The 23,746-nt window shown below is 29.3% G+C and overlaps 2 protein-coding genes across 3 annotated transcripts in view; both read left to right on the top strand.

The window, feature by feature from the left end:
* The window catches only part of LOC107448989 (sarcoglycan beta), a 135,009-nt gene that overhangs the window by 91,350 nt on the left and 19,913 nt on the right, over positions 1–23,746 (top strand). The gene's annotated exons all lie outside the window — the stretch shown is intronic.
* LOC107445938 (uncharacterized) overlaps positions 19,298–23,746 on the top strand; it is a 91,492-nt gene continuing 87,043 nt past the window's right edge. The window contains exon 1 of the mRNA XM_071187805.1: positions 19,298–19,301. The gene's annotated coding sequence lies outside the window, so the exon portion shown is untranslated. The remainder of the gene's footprint in view (positions 19,302–23,746) is intronic.

The following is a 23,746-nucleotide window of genomic DNA, read 5'->3' as shown; positions in this document are numbered from 1 at the left end:
AAATTTTCTCTTAAATAAATGTCCAATTTACATAAAATTTAGAACTAATAACAAATATATGGTATTACATTATTATTTTTCATCCCTCAATGGGCTAAAAAATTTGCTCAACAGCTAACGATCTTGATAACGTTTCTTCACTAAGTTGCTTGTTGCACCATCTATTAACAATATCTTAAACTAAAAACTAAAACCTTCTATATTTACTTTTTCAGAAGACTCGTTCAAATCAAAACTAAATGGAAAAAAAAGCAATATTATTAACAAGCAGATTCCTTTAACTTAGTTTCAGTATCAAAATCCTAAGACATTTAAAAAAAATAATAACTCTTAAAAAGGAAAATTCGAATTGAGACCGAAATTCCTTAATCCTCTTAACGTTGGAAAATAAATAGTAGAATTTCAGTTACCGACAATCAATCAAAGAAAAGAGAGTCGCTGATTAATTAGGTCTTAAACTTTTCAAAGGATTTCAGAAGAAATAAATAAAAAAGTAGTTCTTGTGACGTTCTTATTTATATTTTTTTTTCGGAGTCAGTTTTAATTTATTTCGATTGCTCTGAAAAAAATTCACTGTGTCATTTCCTTATTTTTTTTACCCTTTATAATTTTATCTTAGCATCAAGTAAAAGCCACATTGAAGGTAAATAAAAGGTATTTCACGCTGAGATTTTTCTTAATTAAAATCTTTTTGCGATTAAATGCAATTCGATTAAGTCAGTGAAAATAAAATAAGATATTTAGACTTATTTTTAAATTTTAAAATACTTAGAATACCATAGAATTGAGAAAATTAATTTCTTGGAAAGTATTTTTTAATCGCACTTTTTTCTTCTCTTTTTTTAATTACAGAATAATTTTATATTTTTTGACCTACTTTTCTCCTGTTTGGGAATATCCAACTAGAATCTTGAATTTGCTATTGTCTTGGATTTATCTATTTCCTCATAGTAGTCATAATTTTTTTTTATATGGCGACTAGTTTTGGAGTTAATAATTTTATTCATCTAGGATTAGCGTGTTTTGAATCACTTGAATGAAATCAAGTCGAAAATATTTATATAGTTCAATGTATAGTCGAATAGTTCTTGAAAAAAATATTTAATTAAGTGATCTTTTTTGCATTTAGAAACTCAGAAACTATTCGACCGATGTCATGCAAATTTTGTATTTTGCTACTTAATTATTTTCTTTAAATTTATATAAAAATTTGTATACTGTACAGTGCAATATTTTTTCGACTTCTATTAAATAAAATAATAAAAAGTAAATAATTATTTAAAATTATTTTTTTGCGTGAAATTATCTTTGGATAAACGAACTTTATAATAGTATGGGGAAAAAAAACTTTTCTATTCGCTAGAAAAGTTCCCGGGGAATGGCGAAATACGCAAAAAGTGAAATTAACAGTAAGGGGCTCAAACTTTCGACCACTCTACTGCTTAAACTATTGGAACCATATTTTCGAAATTGCGGTTACTCCCCTTATTTTGAGGGTTAAGAATCCTAATTCGTCAAAAAAAAATTATGGTTTCTCAGAGAAAGTAAACTTTAATGTCTGATTTCGTAACTTAAATTGTCGTCTGCGCTAAATAGTTAGCATATTTTAAGTTAGGCTCTCAAACTATTAAAAAAGTGGCCTAGTATTGATAATCCAATCATTAGATCAAAAGTTATTCAGGGCTCAATCTTTTTTTTGTGTATTATACAACTACAGTACTCTAGATAAATAAACATTCTCTCACCGATCTTGATCAAAGCTCTAGTTCCATTTATATAAATGTACAGAAATGAACAGTATATCTTTCACTACTCACTATCTATAGAAATGTAGTGTGTACTATTTTTTTACTCGAATGGCAGACACTGAACTTTATTCGTTTCGCCTTAGAAGATGCCAGAGTTGTTACTCATTTCGCGTTACCCAGAGGGCACCTGTGAACCAAAGTCACGGAGGCGAGTAACATTTCCTACGCCACACTGCCACAAGCCCGCTCATAGGGTGGGTCACATTCACTCATCACACACAGCAGAGGACAACACAAGAGAGAGAAACATCCGTGCCCAGAATGGGATTCGAACTCGCGGCCATTGGCTTCGCAGTCAGGCACGCTAACCGCTCGGACACCTGGCTGGCATTGTGTACTATCTAAAATAGTTCAAAATTCCATTTATGTTTAAAGATTACTAGAGCGCCAAATGTCCGTAGGTACACTATGAAAGGTGCGGGATCATCCATATTACTTAAAAAATAGTTCAAAATTCCATTTATGTTTAATGATTACTCGAGAGTCAAATGTCCGTAGGTACACTGTGAAAGGTGCGGGATCATCAATATTGCTTAAAAAATAGTTCAAAATTCCATATATGTTTAATGATTACTCGAGAGCCAAATGTTCGTGGGTACACAATGAAAGTTGCGGGATCATCCATATTACTTAATGCATTTGCACGCACAGTAAATAACAAATATAACTAATATACACTACAGCACATTAATTTCAATATACCATTTTTCTTTTCTTTTCTAGAAATAGATTCTTTTACGAATTTGTCTCTGATATTGTCGTATCAAAGAGATGAATCGTAACCAAGAAAATCCCTTTTAGAAGAACACAGCCCTAAACACTTTAGTCATTTTTTTGGTTGGTTATAGTTCAAAATACGAGTCTAATGTCAATCGAATATCAGTGAGTCTCCTCCCACGAAAGATATTTTGCACGGTGTTCATACTTTTCTCTTAACTGTTCGTTTTTGGACAAAGAACTAAAAATTTAATGTTACCTATTTTTTTAGACCAACATTTAATTACAGAAATTAATGGATAAATTAACAGTTTTACTAGTGACTATTGCATAATGTGCATGCGTTTGTGGAAAAATTCATCAAAACGCAGGAGTGTATTGGAATAAATACTGGGTAGTATTACACTTTATTGCAAACTGATGGAATTTCGCGTAATTGTTTAACTTTGATACATCACTAACACCATATACACTCATGGACAAAAAAAATTAGCGCACCAAGAAATAATTGCCCCCATCCATCAACGCCTCCATTTGGAGTTTTGCCGCGTACGAGGAAACTGAACTGCAGCGGAATGGAAGCAGGTCGTCTTTAGCGACGAATCCAGATTCAATCTCAGCAGTGATGACAATCGTGTTCGTGTGTGGAGACCCCGTGGTGAACGCCTCAATCCTGACTTTGCTGTACAGCGACACACCGCTGCCACAGCTGGTGTGATGGTATGGGGTGCCATTGCCTACAATACACGGTCACCCCTAGTATTGTTCCATGGCACCATGACAGCCCAGCGGTATGTCTATGCAATCCTGCAACCACATGTGTTGCCACTCATGCAACGGCTCCCAGGAGCCATTTTTCAGCAAGAGAATGCTCGGCCTCAAGCGGCAAGGGTGTCACAAGACTGTCTCCGTACTGTTACTACTCTTCCTTGGCCTGCCCGATCCCCAGATTTGTCTCCAATTGAGCATATCTGGGATCATTTGGGGCGGCGAGTTGGGCATCCCACGAGTTTGAACGAACTAGAGGCAAGGTTACAGCAAATATGGAACGAAATGTCTCAAGACATCATACAGAACTTGTATGACTCAATGCCCGATCGTATCGCATCGTGCATTCGCGCTAGAGGGGGTCCAACGGGGTATTAACTCCTCCGTTCTTTTGCCTTTTTCTCTGAAATAAATTATCCTCTTTCTTTGATTTTCTAATCGTTTACTTATATCAAAGTAGTTATTACGTATGTAAAATTTCGTTTTATTTTGACGACTCCTTCTTGGTGCGCTAATTTTTTTGTCAATGAGTGTATAGATATGAAAAATAAGCTCTTGAATACGTTTATGTATGAGGCAAATAAATTAAATATTAATAATAATTATTACAATTAAACATCTTAAATGGGCAAACGTGTAACATTTTAAAAATAATCAAATTTCCGGCTTTATATAAGAAAATGTTAACATCAGCTGTAAGCAGTGAGCATTAATTAGATCTAAAAAGCTTTTGATTTCCAATTAATAAAAATGTTTTGCAAATAGTTAACCAGTGTTATAATAATAGTTATCTTTATATTTTAAGACCTGTTTTCTGATTAATTATAACAAATTAATTTTTTTTCGAAAGCTAATTTTAACATCAGTATGAATTCAGTTGAATTAACTGTTTAAATTAGCTTGCGAAATTTTATAAAAATCCTACAAAATTCTTCGATTGCAATAATAACAAATTAAACACTCATATATTTCGAAAGGAAAATATATCTAAATTTCTTCTAAAGTTTTAAATCTTGTTATAAATTTAGAAATTGAAAAAAAAAGACTGCCGACTACGCATAAATGAGTGGCTTTCTTTCTATGATTACATTTTACTGCTAAAAAACCTACTCGTAAGAAAGTCTAAATTATTTCAAATACTTGATAATATTTATTTGTATTACTCTAGCTACAAAGCAATTTAAGAATTATATTCCAAACCTTTCAGCGGAGAATAAGAAAAAGCATCCTTTTTACACATTTCTTTCTGAAAATTTGTTTGTTTGATTGTTTAAGACAGTGTTTCCCAAACTTATGACTTTTGCGTACCCTTTCTAAATTTTTCATAACGCTGTGTACCACTAATAAAAAAAACTACCAATAAAAATATTTTTTACTATAAAAAAATTGCGCAAAATTTAAAAATCACAACTGACTGTTGACACTACTAATTATTAACTGTTAACTCTGCAAAAAATAGCCATTGGAAAATACCTAATCTAAAATTTTTATGGCTAGCTTTGTTTTAAAATAAACATTTTTGAAATTTTGGTTTGTTGCAAGATATTTCGCATAAGAACGCGTACCCCCGCTAAACTGTTCCCGTACCCCTGAGGGTACGCGTACCACACTTTGGGAAGCACTGGTTTAAGAGATAATTTTAAGGTCATTAACTCTACTTAGTATGAATCATTTTAAGAATTTTCATTGTATCCATTATTGTTTTCGTTTCCTTTAATAATAAATTAATAGAATACATACTCAAAAGTTATGCACTCAATAAAATAAAATGACTTGTTCTTTTGTATTTTATACTAGTATCAGTAATACAATAAGATATGACATAATCTTTACGATTAACTGGTAGTTCTTTTTCTCTTAATATTATATTGTATTGGAGAGATCAGTAATAATTTAGATTTTACAGTTTTTGCTCAATCGTTATCTTAATTTATCTAAAAAACATTTGCTAAAATAAGAATTTAAATGTTGAAAAAGCTACGAATCCTGTAGAACAATTTGCATTCTAAAAAGTGTAGAAATGTTTTATTCCTTAAATAATAAAGCTTCAAAAATTGAATTGAAAGATAATTTAAATGCGTGATATTTTATCAAAGCGTTTTGTTAAAAAATATTATGAATGAAAACTTAACAATACGGAAGAATACTCAAAATTGTATTATTATTTCGTCAATTGATACAGGTAATCATTAGTAGAAAATTATAAAAATACAACTGTATCAGTAAAAATTAAAATTTTTTTAAAAAAAAACTGAATCAATTATAAATTGAAAATCTAATTAAAACAATTGCAAATATAACAATTTAAAAACACGATTTTTTTGTTAAAAATTGTGGTTTCTTTTAATTTTTAGCTGAAATTCATTCTATTTCATTCGTATAGTGCATTGTGTTACAAAACATATATAAACATGATATGAGAACTTTAACATACCTTTTGAGGCAAAAATTTTGATTTTTAATCATTATTACATTGAAAAAACATCTTTAGTGAAATTATTTTAAATTAACAATCTTATACCAAAAAGTTGTTTTTTTTATCATACAAATAGTTTTGGGTAATTTTAAAAAACAAAATTAAAGCTTAAAAAAATTAATGAGAAAATTTTAATAATTTAACTGATTAAACTACTGATAAAGAATGAGAGGCGAATTTAATAACTATTATTCTAACTACATTTATTAATTGCTAATAGCTCCTAATTTTAGTAGCGTGCAGAGTTTGAAATTGACTTAAGAAATAAATATTACATTGATGTTAAAGCTATTCTGGTTTCACTTCATAGTTTAAAACAGCTCCATAGTAAATGAGTAGCGCATTTATTTATTAGAATCAGGTTAATTAAATAATGCATTATCTAAATATTCTAAATCTGAAATTCATTACGAATGCGTTTAATTCTCACTTAAGAATTAATTAGTAATTTAACTAATACTAATAAAACTGAACTGCTTCATTTATTTATTTTTTTAGTATTATTATTTCATCTACACACAAGCGTTTAAATTATTAAGGTTAATAAATATGCAAGCATATTCCTCATTTATATGCATATCACACAAGTTGTAGGATTTATTTGTCTAGAAATAACAGTTGAGTTATAAAGAAGATAAGTTTTTGCTTATATTTTACGATCCTAGCAATTATTTTACATTAAAAAAGACGTTAAATAAATTTATTATTCATTTACATTCTATGACATCAAAATCTTTCCCGGAGAAAATCGACAAACAATAAAGGTATTTTCAATATAATCTTTTCGACATAATTCACTGAATATTAATTTTAATAATTAAACTACCATCTCATTGAACTCTGTACAATCGTGATTATAATGCTAATTAGAGTTAACGATAGTTGGTTTTCACTTAAATATTTTCTCATGACTTATGCATCGGATAAACGGGCTTAAGTAATTGAATAATTGCAAATAATTAAATGCAATATTCTATGTGCGATAAAAAATTTAATAAAAATATTAAACACTGTCTGTATAATCATTTAAATGGATTCATACTAGAGACGGATTGTTTTATTCATAAAGAAAAGCTAAGTTCTGAAAATTTACTGGACAGTTTTAACGTTCAAATTATTCTATTTTCTGTTAGCTTGAACAACTGATGAACTGAATTAGTTATGCTAAGACCATTTAGGAACGAATAAAAGCTGACTAACACAAAATTTTCCTACCTTCCTTGAAAAAAAAAATTTCTGCAGAAAATTTCAATTTTAATTTTCTGTTGTGTTACGTCACACATTTATTTTGAATTACGCGTGAAATTAATTTTCTAAATCAAAACCTCAGTCTAATTAGAAATTTTTTAAATGCACTTTAAAATTTTATTTAATTTTTAGTGCTTTGAGTTTTATTCATTCAGTTTTAAATTTTAGCTGGGGTTCTCACTTCCTTAAACTTCTGAACACTTATTCACAATTAATTTATTCGTGATTTGTTGAAAATATTATTTCTTAAATTTTTCAATTTTAAATGGATAGAAGACTCTTCATACGTATTTTATTAAATGTAAATTTCTGGAACTACAGGGAAATATATTTGGATTTAAAATTTCTTTTGATCTTTCTTCTACTGGTATTAGTGCACAACCACCACTTATCAACGGCTGCGACGTTTGAGACAATACAGCTTTTTCTAGCAATGCGATTTTCGGAACTTATAACTGTTAAACATAAAATTAAGATAATCATCTTAAATTAAGATGGCAGTTCACATGCGTACGAACAGCAGGATCATAATAAATCGGGTAACCCTAGTGGCGTACGACGGCATTTCCACCCATTACTATACAGTACTCCTCTTGTGTCTTACCTCTCCTCTAAATTTGCACGTACAGTTCAAGTTCAGAAACATTCTGCATATCTTTTTTTAAATGACTTTTACACATCTTTGTACATAATTATTGAACTTAACGCTCAACTGTCTTGGTTTCATTTATACACGCGCCTTATTAAAAACGCGCTATGTCTTCCTATTTATATAGGTTTCGAATTCAAAATAGTGTTAAAAATGTTGGTTACAGTTACGTGGTTACAGTTACGGTGATAAAATTTCAAAAAATTGGAAGTTGTAACACTCACCTTTTTTTATCAAAGCGTAATAATTTCAACAAAAAAAAAAAAAAAATTGGAGTTCGGTATTTTTAGCACAAAAAATTACGAAGCTAGGTAGTTGCCAAACGTCGCCATTTTTCGTGACCACTAGCGAGAGGAGAGTCTGATAAAAACCTTGAAAAACAGAAAAAAAGTACAAATAATGAATTAATAGTTTTAAAGATTTCTTGACATGTGCATAGTTTATTTTCGGTTTTTTAAGATTTTTATATAACACTCTCTTCTCGTTTGAGGTCACGAAAAATGGCGATGTTTGGAAAAAGTTTAGCGTCGCATTTTCTTGTGCTCAAAACGTCGTTCCAATCCAGTTTAGGTTTTTACTGTTAAGATTACGTTTTAATAAAATTTAAAAAAAGTGGATGTTGCCTTTCGAAAATTTCGAAATTTTGCCACTGTAACAGTAACCGTGAGAGCTACGCAATCGTGTTTTTAACACCTTTCTTGAGAGCAATACCTATACAGTATAAAAAATACCGATGTGCAAAATTTTATTCATATCAGCAAATTTATTTTATAATCATCCAATATATATTGATGCTTCGACGATAAAAACTATAAACCGGAACACTGTATCAATTTTTTTATAATTTACTGATATTAATTCGTTAGTTTTAGACTTCTCTGTTAAAAAAAAAAACTATAATAAAATAACCTCTTTCACCATAGCGTAGGGAAAAAAATCAGAGATCGGTTTTGTGAAATATTTCTTCACCATTCTAACAATTTATTTCAAATGTAATTCCTATGTCGTCAGAATTTTGTTTGTTTTTAACCCTTTTAAACTCTTTCTGAAAATTTCTATTTGTTACACAAAATATAATAAACAGAGACGAGACCGTTGATCGCATTTAAAATCACTCTATTTTATTCTAAGAAAATATTAGTAAATAAATCATAAAACTGTCAAAGTTTGTCGCCTGAAAACAAATTCAATATAAAAGTCATGACATACGCTTACTCTAAATAAAAGCAAATAAAAAAATAATAATAATAAAAAACATTTATTCTGCTAAACTTATTTTCTAAATTGTTGGGATTTTTTTTCTTTGTTATTATTAAAGTTTATTTTAAATGTGAAATTTAGTGTTGATTTTAAAGAATTTTCATAATGATTGGTGTTTTGAAGGAAAAAATTGACCAGTATATTACATCAAACAATGAAATAAAAATATTTTAAGCATAATAAAGAGATAAATTGTTAATATTATTAAGCGACAAAATTTTTATATTTATAAAAGATAATATATCACATCGCTTCCTACAAGAAATAACTATTTATTTAAAGCGGGTATTTAATTACTGATGCAATTTTCCTGCTTAATAATGAGTTAAAATAATAACATAACTAAGTGACAAATATGTTATTAACAATGATGAGACATTAATAATAATATATTAATGTATGATAAGTAACAATAATACTGTGACATTAACAATGATCGGGCGTTACTTTGCGTTCTGATAATATAATTATTTAGCTGTAGTAGGTATTCAATTATTTATAAAAATTTCGCACATAATAAGGAGATACAGTAACAATATAATTATGCGACGAATGTGTTAAAATTAACAATCATTATGCACTACTTTACTTTTCAGATAAAATAATTATTTGATTGAATTAGGTTTTTAATTAATGATCATGTATCGAAGACACTTAAAAATAATATGCAATATTTTTTAATTATTATAGAACGGATTTCAAATTTGAGGCATTTTTGACTCCCAACAACAAAATACGTTTTATAGAATTTAATAGCCTTTCGGCTTAGATGTTTGTGATTTCCAAATCTGCCACTTTCCAAAACGCATAAGAGTTATTGTCAATAATAATATAAAAATTGTTCAAACGCTTTATTTTCGATACATTTTTAATAAAGAACCTATTTTAGAAAATTGGATGTCAAAAATGGCAAAGTCAAATTTCTTGTTTATGTTGCCAACTTCTCAAATAACTTCTAACACTTTTGTATCTTAAAAAAATCATTTTATAATAGAACTAGAAGATATCTTTGAATTGTTTTTTTTAATTTCCTGGTACAAATTAATTGTTTTGTGTTGTCTTAAAGAATTCCAGAAAATTTGCATAAAAATGTGTCTAAATGCAAAAATTATTCCTCGTATCTCGAATATCAACAGAAAATATTAATTTTTTCCCATCAAAAGCATAATAGGAAAAATCACCTCAAGAATTTTTTTCCATCTTTTGTAGTGTTTGAGAGAAATAAAGAAAAAAAATCACTTAAGTTTTTGCACCAAATTATGTGTTCCAATGCCCCCAAACAACAACAAAAAATTTTATAATAACGGCAGCAAAACAATGTTTAGCAATCATGATATTATTTGAAATGTCTAAAATTTCACAAATTTTTATAAAAACAATTTGAGACGATTGGTGTGAAGCAAAGTGAAAGGGAAAAAAACACTGTTAGAAACTTCTCGAAAAAATTGGTTAAATATAACAATTTATTTAATTTTTATCTGACCAAATTTAACCGAGACAGTCAAATAGTCATAAAAATGATGGTATTTGAACTGTTAACTATTTAATTTCTAGTAGCTAACTACATACCATAACCGAGAGGCCGGCTGAATGGAGGTTCGAATCCCAGCTCTGACATAGCAATATTTCTTCCATTCCTTCAACACATGAAAAGTTTGGAGTGTCTAGTGCCCTCCAATTAGAGACCCTGGACTATTAATACGAAACTCTTATTCACGCATAGATGATAGCACCACAAAAGCTGGTTAACACAAAAAACCTAGTATTACCCATTTCTCACGATAGATGACACAACCAGATAAACTTAATAAGCCACATTTCATGGTTTATTTGGCAAAAAAAAAAAAAAAAAACTGAACTACTATCTAACTTCAATGCTCGTTGCCTAACATAACCTAACTCCTATGTCCAGTTAAATTTTATCTTTAGAATAGGTTTAGAAACCATGCTAGTTGAAAATGGTTACTAAACACCATTATAGCTTTGTATTAGCGGTTTTTAAACCGTATCAGTTGCAAACGGTTTCAAAACTGTAAAGATGAAAAGTTGTAAACGTTTTTCAAACTGCAAAGACTATTGGGAAAAATCGAACTCAAATTGGTTTTAATAATCTAATTAATTGATGAAAATATCAATACCAAACAGTAAACATAAATTTTCTAAACGTTTTAGACAAAAAAAAGTTTTGCGAATTCTGGAAGTCACATGTCCCTTTTTAAAAAATCTACCTTATTTGTTAACATTAAAAACAGTATGATTTTTTTTAATTCACGTTAATTTTTGTATCATTTTGTAAACTGACCTGTATAAGCCATTGCGTAGTGATTCAATAATTAAATTTTTTTTAAAAATCAGAAAAATTCCCTTATTCCTAATATTAAATATTCCCTGTATCTTACAATAAAAAAACCTGATTACCCTATAATTTTTTTTAATAAAAAGGACAATTTGTAATGTTTAGGAGCCATATTGTGTCACCAAAATTTTGCTCATTATTTAATACGTCTATTTCTTCCAATATTTAAGGCCTTTTTTTGTGAGTAAAAAAAATACTTTCTTTTTTACTTAGAGAATGTTTTTGTTTTTTTTGAATTTAACAAAGTATCCGAAATTAGACAAACTGTTTTCAAAAATTTATAGCAGGAAATAAGTTAAGGTTAAAACAATGATTCTTGCTGCAAATTTATGGGAAATTTTCCAATAAATTGCGCTGTGAATCCTTTTTACCATTTTTTCCGCTGTATTTTAATTTATTGAAATTTCTTTCTCCCATTACTACATGTTATTTGTGGCTAATGGTGGATATTTTATTTGTAATGATATTTTCATTCATAAAAAGATTTTATGATGTGATTTTTAAATTTTTCTCTTGGATTTACAGGTTTACTACTTGCAGCGTCATTCGGTGAAAAAAATTTTACTAAAAACAGACAATCTATGAAGAAAATTTTATGCTTTGACATTACACATTACATTTCTGCACTAATAGATACTTTAACTTTAGCCGCTTTCCAGTAAATTTTTAAATACTGTCAATATAAATATAATCACCTCTTTAAATATAATTCTTTAAATATAATTCTTTTAATCTAAATACTTTTTAATAAAAAAGTATTTTTAATTTCGTCAAATGATTTGAAATTAGATATATTATTATTTAAAAAAATTTTAATCACAAACAACAGCACTTTACCGCAATCTTTTGAAACTTTCTTAGCAGGTGCGATTGCCGAAATAAACTTTAGCAATAGCAATTGTCATATAACTGAGAAATAAATTAAAACAGAGAAACTTCTACTTCTAAGTTATCTACTTAATACTTATTATATTGAATACCACTTCAACACGAAATCTCTTGAGCACAGGTTTAATCAATTTAGTGAACTTCTCATTGAATTTCATTGATGATCCTTCTACAAAAATCAATAGTTTGTTTCATTTGCTGAATAGAATCTTTTCATGAATAGTAACTTTATTCAATTCAAATGATTTAATATCATGATTGGAATAATTATAAGTAACAATCATTTTTAAAACACTGGCGAGGAGCTAAGGCACGTGTTTTGAGTAAGACAACAAAAAATTACTTCTTTCAGGTTAAAGCGATTTCATGTTAGAATCCCATAATTTTGTGTATGAAATTCTACAAGAAAAAATATATTACACAATAGACACCGAAGAGCATTACATTATGACCATCCTCCATCTATAACAATGGGCTCTCCCAGGTTTTCATGGTTTCTCGCCCAGGAACAATGTTTTCATGGGGCACATTAAGACCCATAATCCTCATAGAACAATCCCTGACGTCTGTAAGCTACTTGAACATCGTTGCAGACCAGGTTCACCCATTCATGGCAACAGTTTTTCCTGCGGGGGATGGTGTTTACCAACAGGATAATGCACCATGTCATAAGGATCGAATCGTCGAGGAACATTCCAGTGACTTTCAAGTCATGTCTTGGCCCCCAAATTCACCTGACCTTAATCCAATAGAGCATTTGTGGTCCTACTTGGAAAACCAAATTCGTGCTGCCACGCTACCCCCTCGCAATGTGAGGGAATTGCAGGACCAGTTGGTGAGCGCTTGGTACCAGATACCTCAGACTACCTATCAGCACCTTGTGGAATCAATGGCACGGCGGGTGCTAGCAGTTTTGAGGACTAAAGGTGGTCCTACATGTTATTAGCAGGGTGGTCATAATATAATGGCTCTTCGGTGTAATCTTCCGATGCCCTTTTACCTGTACAGTAATTAGTGTCTTAACTTTCCAGTATGTAGACTAGAGTGGGTAAAAAAAGTCAAAGCTTTAATCTTTAGCTCGGAAAAGTTGCCAACTAGCATCATTAAGAGGATGTTATACCGCAGGAGAAATCCTTAATGGCAAACTCTCTATAGGATTTAAAGTACAGAAAAATATGAGTTTAGATAAAACAAGAATAAACTATGAAGTTTCAAATGCTACATTTTTTTGAACATTCAATGGTAAATTATCAAATGATTGCTTTTCCTCTCCATGATAGCTGCTCTATAATATGATATAAAAAAAAGGAATTTAGTATTTAAAACATAATAGTTCTTTTGATATAACTGAACTAAATTTTATAAATACTTTAAATTTTAAATTACTAATATAGTTGAAAGAGAATTCACCATGAAAGGTTTTTTACGCTCTGTAGCGTCCTCTTTAAAAAATATTCAAAATGTTTCAACTCTGAATTGATAACTGTCGCCTCAATGGTCCAAACGTTAAGAAAATTTGGCTAAAAATGCAAAAAATTGAAGAAAAAAATATGTATTAACTTGTGGATTGACTTAGTAACACTTAAAAATTACCATTTTTAGCAAAAATACCTGTACGAAATTATACGACTGTAACTCAATATCTTCTGCCATTTCAACAGCACCCAAATTTTGTTTGATCTATTCAGTTGGGCAGAAGATAATTCAGAAGACTCAATTCTGCCACCCATCAATATCAGTTAAAAAAGAGATTGATATATAATTCAAAAATTTTGTTTAGATGTTCTTTATGGAAAAAAAATTGTTACTTATAAGTGCTACTTCAAGTGTATTAACAAAATCTATTATTTTTTGAATAAGACAACTTTCACAACTTTTAGCTTATAGAGGAGACAGAAAACATCAATTAAGGGTTATAAGATTCTGCCTATTTATTAATGATGGTAGTTGGCAACTTTTCGCACTACCGAGAAAATATTTAAAGTATTTAGATTTTTTCGACCCACCCTTGTGTAAATCTTAGATTCTGGTAGCATATTCGATTTTGTGAGCGTAATTTTAATTATTATTATTATTATTAGCTAATTGAGAAGTTTGGTGCAAGAACAAAGTAAATCAAGTTTCATTAATTATTGGTAAAAGCCAAATTAAATTAGAATGATAACAGGTTTGCATCGACCTCTCTCCATACTGTTTACTACACAAGAGAGAATTAATGTTACATCCGTACCCAGTTCTTAAAATAATCGGAGCAGTTATATTTATCCTTAATCAAAAATTTAGACTTATCTTATTCTTGCACCGGAGCATACAATTACATTTTTTCTGTTCAAATGATTTAGCTATTATTTTATTCCTTAGGCTCAAAAAAAAAAAATCAAAATACTCAAATTCAAGAGCAGCTAGTATTTTGTAAGTCCTGGTCTGTATATCTATTTTTTAATCTTCTAAAGAGAAATCTAAAAATGTTTGTATTAATAACTCCATATTTTTTTTTTTTATTATAACAATGAAATATAATATATTCCCCATTTCATAAGTTAGTAAATCACTGAAACATTATTTCACAACTCTTATCTCATTAGGGCAAACTCTAATAGTAAAAACTTTTTGTCGCGTGTAACTTTTCATTTAACTTCATTTATTGATCTTATTAGAGATAAAATGGTTTTCTTTCATCTTCCTATTATTATTGTTGTTGTTGATGCTTCTGCTGAGGCTACTACTGCTGCTACTGGTTGTTGTTACTTGTAGTGGTTGTTGTTTACATTAAGATCATATATAAAATATCTCATTATTAATTCCTCAGACTGTTATACTATCAAATTGAAATTAAATTTATTTTATTCTACTTCTGCTATTAAATACGTATGTTATTATATATTATGGCTGGGATAGCCTGATCGGCACGGTGCTAGACACACGTATGCGAGAGCGGGAGTTCGAATCCATCACGGCTGAAATGGTGACTAGTGCACGTTAAATCAGTCCGGTCACAAAGTCCTCCATGTTCCCGTAACAAATCAATACCTCTGGAGGTACTTAATTGGAGATAGATCGTTCTCCGGTTCAGATCAAAATTACGATCTGTGGATGAATGAATGAATGTATGAATGGGTCCGCCCTATAGACGGGTGCGACGTATGGGTGTGGCAGAAGTCGAATTCTTGGCCATAGATGGCACCACTGGAAAACAAGAACAATCGCACCAATTACCTTAATGGCCTAACGACAACAAAAACATTGTGTGTTATTTTAGGTTGTTTTTTTTTTTAATTACTGGTAGTATCTGTGTTTGTTAGTTTTTTCTACCGATTTTTGTTCTGGTAAGTACAAAACAAAATATTTTGGGTTATCATCTCCATAAAACTACAGTAAATAACCCTAACATTATTTTCTAACTATTTTTCAAGTAATAGAGAGGTTCAATGTTATTTATTTGCACAGTTCTCTTCTTTAACTTTGCATTTCGTTTTATTTATTGATTTTATTTGGGATAGGAGAACTATTTTCCCTATTTTTTCTATTTTATTTATTATTTTAGATAAGATAAATGTAAAGATTGATGTTATTTCCATAAAGATATCTGCAATAACTATGAAATCTAAAATGATTTGACTCTTCTTATGTTAGTATATCCCCCACATATTATTCCGTTCCTCTTTCTCATTATGAGAAAGATCTATATTATTTATTTACCAAGTTTTCTTCTTTCGATTTATCTCTTCCTACACTTTATTTAGTAGTCTGATTTGTGATAGCTGTTCTAGATGCATTTGAACATTTTCAACAATCTCAACAGTTTTTGAAATTATTCTCAGTTGCTGAAAAGAATAAAAATAACTTTCCATCGCGAAAACAAAAATTTAAATTTTCAGTTTTCTACACCACTGCCATATGTCCGAAGCAAAAGTTTTCTCATTAGTTTGTGTGTGAACATGAACTTAAAAAAACTAAGCAAATAAAGAAGATTAATCGCAGTCTTCTTTAAAGGAAAGAAGATAGCTTTAAGAAAGAAGAAAAGTTTAGATTGTCTGATATTCTTCAATCGTTCGTTTACGAGTCGTTTTCGTTTCTTACTCTCGTATTTGAACGAGTTGTTCAGTCGTAAACAAGTATAATGGCTCCAGGAACTTTAGTTCCACCCTTCACTCAACTTGCGTGTCACAATTTGCGTTCTTTTATGCTTCCAAACCAATTTCGGATCGGCTATGACTTTGAGACGAATTTCGTTTTTACAACCCATCCTCTAAGAACAAAGAATGAATATCTTGTCGATAAAAATCGAGTAGATCATATAATTAATGAAATAAAATGGGTTAATTTAAAATTTGGATTTAGCTTCTAAATTATTAAGACTCTAAAAAAAATAGACATTAACTCTGGGATAGTTTAATTTCGTTAATTTAATGAATAGAATTCTGCTCTTCGAACTATCTTAATAAAGTTGAGTTTTATCTTACAAATTCGAAGAAAAGAAAATCAACTAAAGGAAAATAAAATGCACTTTTTTGTTTGAATGACTTCTTTGCACTTCATCTAAGACAGTGTTTCCCAAACTTATGACTTTTGTGTACCCCTTCTAAATTCTTCGTACCACTGATAAAAAAAAATGAATGTATTTTTTACTATAAAAAAATTGCACAAAAGTTAAAAATCATAACTGGCTGTTGACACCACTAAATATTAACTGTTAAATCTGTAAAAAATAGCCAACAGAAAAATACGTAATTATACTTTATTATACGTAATTATACGTAATTACTTTGAATAAAAAATTTTAAAATTTTCGTTTGCTGCAAGATATTTCACATAAGAACGCGTACCCCCTCTAAACTGTTCCCGTACCCCTGGGGGTACGCGTACTACACTTTGGGAAACACTGATCTTAGATGACATTCCGACTAAGAAAATTGATGATTTTGACTTAATTCTTCATTCCAAAATTTTCCTCAAAAAATCTGAAATTTTGCCTTGTCTATAATTACAAAGACCCTTACGAAACATAAAGCAAACATTAATTCGGAAAACTGAAAATAGTTAGAAAATAATGGACAGAATTCTACCCTTCTCTAAATAACCTTTAATTTAACCTTGCGAATTCACAGAAGGAGAAAACCAACTGAAGATAAATAAAATGCTCTTTTATCTGTATGAGTTTTATTGCACCTCATCCTGGAATGACTGCACAACAAAGAAATTTTCACTTAATTCCGTTCTAATAAAATTTTTATCTGCAAATCTAGAATAATGGCGCTTCTATATTTACACAAACTATAAAGAAACCTAAAAGAGCTATTAATTCTGAAAGGGAATTAAATTGTTTGATTTCTTTCATACAATTGACAGAGTTTTAAGCTTCAGAATATTAAAATAAATTAAATTACAAATTAGAATTTAAGAAAAATAAAAATAAAGTTAATGAATAGAATTCTGCTCTTCAAACTTTCTTAATAAAGTTGAGGTTTATCACACAAATTCGAAGAAAAGAAAATCAACTATAGAAAAATAAAATGCACTTTTTTGTTTGAATGACTTCTTTGCACTTCTTCTAAGATGACATCCCGTCTAAGAAAATTGATGATTTTGACTTAATTCTTAACTCAAAAATTTTCCTCAAAAAATCTGAAATTTTGCCGTGTCTATAATTACAAAGACCCTTAAGAAACATAAAGCAAACATAAATTCTGAAAACAGTTAGCAAATAATGGACAGAATTCTACCCTTCTCTAAATAAACTTTAATTTAACCTTGAAAATGCGCAGGAGAAAACCAACTGAAGATAAATAAAATGCTCTTTTATTTGTATGAGTTTTATTGCACCTCACCCGGAATGACTGCACAACAAAGAAATTTCCAATTTTCACTTAATTCCTTTCTAAAAAAAAAATTTATCTGCAAATCTAGAATAATGGCGTTTCTATATTTACACAAACTCTGAAGAAACCTAAAACAGTTATTAATTCTGAAAGTGAATTAAATTGTTTGATTTCTTTCTTACAACAGACAGAGTTTAAGCTTCAAACTATTAGAATAAATCAAATTACAAATTAGAATTTTAAGAAAAAATGATAAATAAAATGAAAAAAATTTACACTTTTTACCTGTTTAAGTTATATTTCATCTAATCCAGTTACATTGCATCACACTTAATAAATTAACGATTTTGTCTCAATTCTTTGTTCGTAATTTTTTGTGTGCAAATTTGGAACTGTGGCGCAACTATAATTACAAAAACTCTAATGATCCTAAAACAGGCATACTCCTAAAAATAAATTAGCTAGTTTATTTATTTTTTTTTCATTTCAATGGACAAATTTCTACATGTCATAAAATATAAGTAATATTGAATTTGATAAATTCAGTTAAAAGAAAGTCAACTAAAGAAAAATATTTTGAAAAAATAAGAAGGTCATCTAAATTGTACCATTTTTCACATTTAAATTTTATCAGTCACAAATCATTGACAACTACATTTAAAATATTTTAATAATAAAATAAAGTTATTCAGCTACTTATATTATTTTTTTTATACATTATTTGCTCAAAAAGTACTGAAAATAGTTCTATCAAGGTCTGCAAGTGGTACGATTTAGGAAACCGGTTACCTAATTCGTACCACCTACACCCTAAATAGTACCAACCTCAAAAATGTTGAGTATTAGTGATTAAGTGAATAAGTAGACCATGTGTAATCCAGAACAATAAATTTTTTGAGCTGTTACAATTATAATAAAAATATTATAAGCCTATAAAATGTTTATGGAATATGATGTTACGTAATACTAAGTTGAAATGTAATTTTTATTTTCCAATCGTTATATTCTTATTTAAATTTTTAACAAACTGGGATTCCCAACCATCTCACACCCCCGTTACTTATCTTCCTTCTTTTATTATCATGTTCAAGCTTGTTCCTTTTCTCCTATTGGTTAAGCACTTATTTTTTCTTCTTTTGCAACATGTTTGTTTCCTTATTTTTCTACTGTCATATTGTGTTTAAACACTGAAGAAGGTTACTCTTTATGGAAACGAAACTGTAGTATGTCCGTAATTGTATCTCTATCTATGCTTTATCCACGTTGCTCTGATTTATTCAGACATACTACTGTTCTGATTGAAACCTCCTGCGTATATCCAGATATGCACAAATTACACACGAGCAAATTTGTCTCCATTGCGGAAATTTTTTTAATTTTACTCATTATTTAAAAAAAAAAGAAAAAGTAAATAAGAGAAAAAGCTGCCAGGTTCAGAATTCCCATATTCTACCCAACTTTTAGAAAATTAGAATAAAATTTTAGAAATTAGGATACGACAACAATAGCTAGTTTTAAATCTTCAAAAAAAAAGAAAAAAAAAACGCTATATTTATAGAAAATCTATGCTGGTATCAGGGTTGTGTTTAGGGGTGGGAAAGATGGGCGACCACCCATGACCGCTAAAATTTAGGGCCGCCAAAAAATTCCGGATTGATTAATAGTTTTATTACAAGTTTTTCTTCACATTTGCTAACTTTTGGATAGATTTTTACTATTCCTTGGATATATAATTCATGGGAGTTACTATAATTTATATTTCAAAATGGTGAATTTCATTTCAGTTAATGCTCCTTTATATGAGGAATGTAGTTTTTAAAATAGCAACATGGAACTTTTTTTTTCAACTTTTATGATATAGTGATTAATCATATTAAAAATTTCAACTGTTGCTGATTTGTGAGTGTGTCTGGAGAGCAATCTCTAAAAACTGCTAGGGAAAATGTCAAGAAAAACAAAAAGCAGGATTGTAATAATTTAAAAATATGAAGTTTTAACAAAAAATCATTTATTTGAATCACATTATGCTTTTTTAACAAAAAAATTAATCTAAAAACACTTACAGTACTTTACTTACAGTACACTTACAGTACTTTACTTACAGTACTCCATTAACTAATATATTATACTTAAGGCTGTGATAATAAACCATTGAAATCAAATCTCAATGATAATAAATGCTTTATTCATAGAATCAAGAAATAAGTTAATAAATTAAGAGACAAAATCTCTCTCTTTTTTTAAAAAGTTTGAATGTAAATAAAAATGTAAGTTTTAAATTATAATTTTTCATTATTCATTTCATATCATTTTTGATATTTTAATGTGCTTATTATAGTATGCAATATAATTTACTGTTTTATTAGCAATAAATATATTTCAATTGCACCCATTTAATTTCATGCAAATTTATCTCAATGCAAGTAATTTTAGAACTTATTAAATATCTACTTGTAAATAAAAACTTGTTCTGTCAAGTATAATTTATTTTTTAAAATGTTTTCTGATCAAAATTAATTTACTTTTCATTTGACAATTTAGTTCTCTGTCTTTGCAATTTATTAATGTTTTTGGTTTGATCGTTAAACGTGAAAACAATTTTTAAAAAATTCTGAATGAAACAAAAAATTCAATGTTTAATACATATTTTGTTATACAGAACTTGATTTTCATTAACCATGGTCTTAATGCTTCGCCCAGGGCCGCTAAAACCATAAGCGCTCTCCTGGCTGGTGTATATAATAATCTATATAGTTTCATGAGAATTATAACATTTTTAAAAAAAATCCGTGATTTTTGTCCAAATTAGATGGTAATAATCCGTGATTTTCGAACAAATGAAATGAATGAAAAATTAATTCTGAGTGAAAAAAAAATACAATGTTTAATACATATTTTGTTAAACAAAACTTGATTTTTATTAACCATGAAAAAATGCCTTAATGTTTCGCCCAGGGCCGCTAAAACCCTAAGAGATCTCCTGGCTGATATATATAATAATCTATATAGTTTTATAAGAATTATAACACTTTAAAAAAAATCCGTGATTTTCGTCCAAATTAGGTGGTAATAATCTGTGATTTTCGAACAAATTTAGTCCAAGTTAGGTGGTAATGGAAAGAATTGAAAGTAGTTACAACAATAAATAAATTGCCTACAAAAAGTTTTTAACTGAAATTTTGTGCTCGCAGAAAGTTTTTCATTTTCTCTAAGTCTGCATAGCTCTCTGTTTCTTATCTCCTTTCTTTAGTTGTTTTATCTTGTTCAAGCTTGGAACACGTTTTAATGGAACACGTCCCTATACTTTTGATCTTTTCCCATATAACTTGTTTATAATTTTCTTTCTGCATCTTCCCTTTTTCCCCCTCTGAAAACATTTTTTTATTACAGAACCAAATCTATAATATTTCTGTATATAAGCTATTATTTGTTCTCATCTTACGTTGTTCAGCTTTAGCTTTGGGGCGAATATATTAAGTTTTATTTAAAATAAAAAATAAGTTTAGTTTCAATGCATATTATCCTCATGAAATCAAGAAAAAATAAGAATAACTGGAATGACTAAATTTAAATTCAAAAAAAAAAAAATCCTCCCATTCAAATATAAATTGCAATTTCAAATCTAATTAATAAATTAAAGGCCGTCTTTCATTCGCTATCTTTTCCTGTGAGGATTATATACTTTATCGTAATTCATTTAATGGAACACAAGTCAGTTGAATGTTAAGGAATACAGCAAATTTTGACACACTAATTTTAATTAAATTCCTTCGATAATTTGGAATGAAAAGCGGTATGTATCGATACCGTCCTCACAGTTTATTATCCTTCTGACGGTTGTACTATATGTTTCAAGAATGTCATTTGTGTGTGAAGGCTTCAGAAAAGCTTACGTCAGTTACGAGGATTAGAGGCGCATTATCTAAAATATCGATTTGATGCCTATTTGGGTATCAATCCTGCCCTGCCTTAGAAATACCCGGGATTAAGTGCTTAACATTACTGGCAAAGGCTGCTCTCGCTTTTATGAATTAATTTATTTTATTTCAATGGAACTGATTTTGCATTTACTTTTCCATTGATTTGAGATATTTGTTTTTAAATGCAATTTCTCTGCCGATTCATTCAAGGAAAACATTTTGAGAATCATATTAGCTATTAATATAATTATTATTTTTTTTCCAAGACTAACAATATCTCTTATTTTTAAATATTATGTTTCTTAGGATACTGAAATAAGTGAAGATTATTTTTTTTCCAAGACTAACAATATCTCTTATTTTTATATATTATGTTTCTTAGGATACTGAAATAAGTAAAGATTATTTTTTTTCCAAGACTAACAATATCTCTTATTTTTAAATATTATGTTTCTTAGGATACTGAAATAAGTGAAGATTATTTTTTTTTCCAAGACTAACAATATCTCTTATTTTTATATATTGTGTTTCTTAGGATACCGAAATAAGTAAAGACTATTTTGTTTCCAAGATTAACAATATCTCTTATTTTTAAATATTATGTTTCTTAGGATACTGAAAATAAGTAAAGATAATTTGTTTTTAAGAGAAATAATTTGTCGCTATTACTTGATTAAAAGATTCGTTTCCTTCAAAAATATACAAACTGAAATAACAGTGGACGTGTTTCAAACGCTCAAAAATAGGAGCCCATTTTCAAGACTTGTCAGACGTGAATGAGAGGAATCAAAAATGATTTGAAATATAAACCAACGAAAATTGGAAAAATAAAGGTGAGAAACCTAAACAAGAAAAACCACAGTGGCCTAGTGGGGAAAAGTCCTTTGCATCGTGGAAATGCTGTTGTTGCTGTTGTTGTAGTTCATTTACATCGCATTAGAGCTACACAATGGGCTATTGGCGACGGTCTGGCAAACACCCCTGAGGATGATCCGAAGACATGCCATCACAATTTTAATCCTCTGCTGAAGGGATGGCACCCCCGCTTCGGTAGCCCAACGACCTGCACGTGAAGTCGAGCACTTTACGGTAGAACAGTTTAACGTGGACCCATATCGCGCACACTCGGTCACTACGCAGACTGATCCAAGTGGTCCATCATGGAAATGCATTTGGCACACTTGAAATGCACTTTTTTTGAGCACTTGAAACATGACGACTGATATTTCAAATTTTTGTTAAAAGCGTGGAAATGCATTTTACCTAATTTGCCCCTCTCAGTCACTTTTATTTTTCTTGTTCAGTTTTTCATCTTTTTTCTCTCTCGGCTTCTGTGGTTTTTCTAGTTTTGATTTATCACATTTATTTTTCCATTTTTCGTTGGCAACTTTACGTTTTATATTTTAAACCACTTTCATTTCTTCTCATTCACGCCTGACAAGCCTTAAAATGGGTGCCTATTTTTGAGTGCTCGAAACATGCCGACTGTTATTTCTAATTTGTATATTTTTGACACGAATGATGTTTTTAATCAAGTAACATCTTACCACTTCAGTTTCTTGGTATTATCTATTCAATTTGTCACTATATACGTGTACTAATGGTTTAGGCCACTGTAAACAATTTTTTTTCCAATTTTTACTGAGATTCAATATAAAATACATGTGATTAAAAGAAGAACATGTGATTTTTTTGTGGCTTATTAATTTTTGTAAGAATATTGCGTTTTTTAAAAAAAATTCCAAAATTTCCTAAAAAAAACTTTCAAAAAATAAATTATAACAAAAAAGTTTTACAATAAATAAAATAATACAATAAATAAATATAAGCACTTCGA

The sequence above is a fragment of the Parasteatoda tepidariorum genome, chromosome X1 (assembly GCF_043381705.1).
Source record: "Parasteatoda tepidariorum isolate YZ-2023 chromosome X1, CAS_Ptep_4.0, whole genome shotgun sequence".
Classification (NCBI taxonomy): domain Eukaryota; kingdom Metazoa; phylum Arthropoda; class Arachnida; order Araneae; family Theridiidae; genus Parasteatoda; species Parasteatoda tepidariorum.
This window is presented reverse-complemented; position numbering and strand designations above follow the sequence as displayed.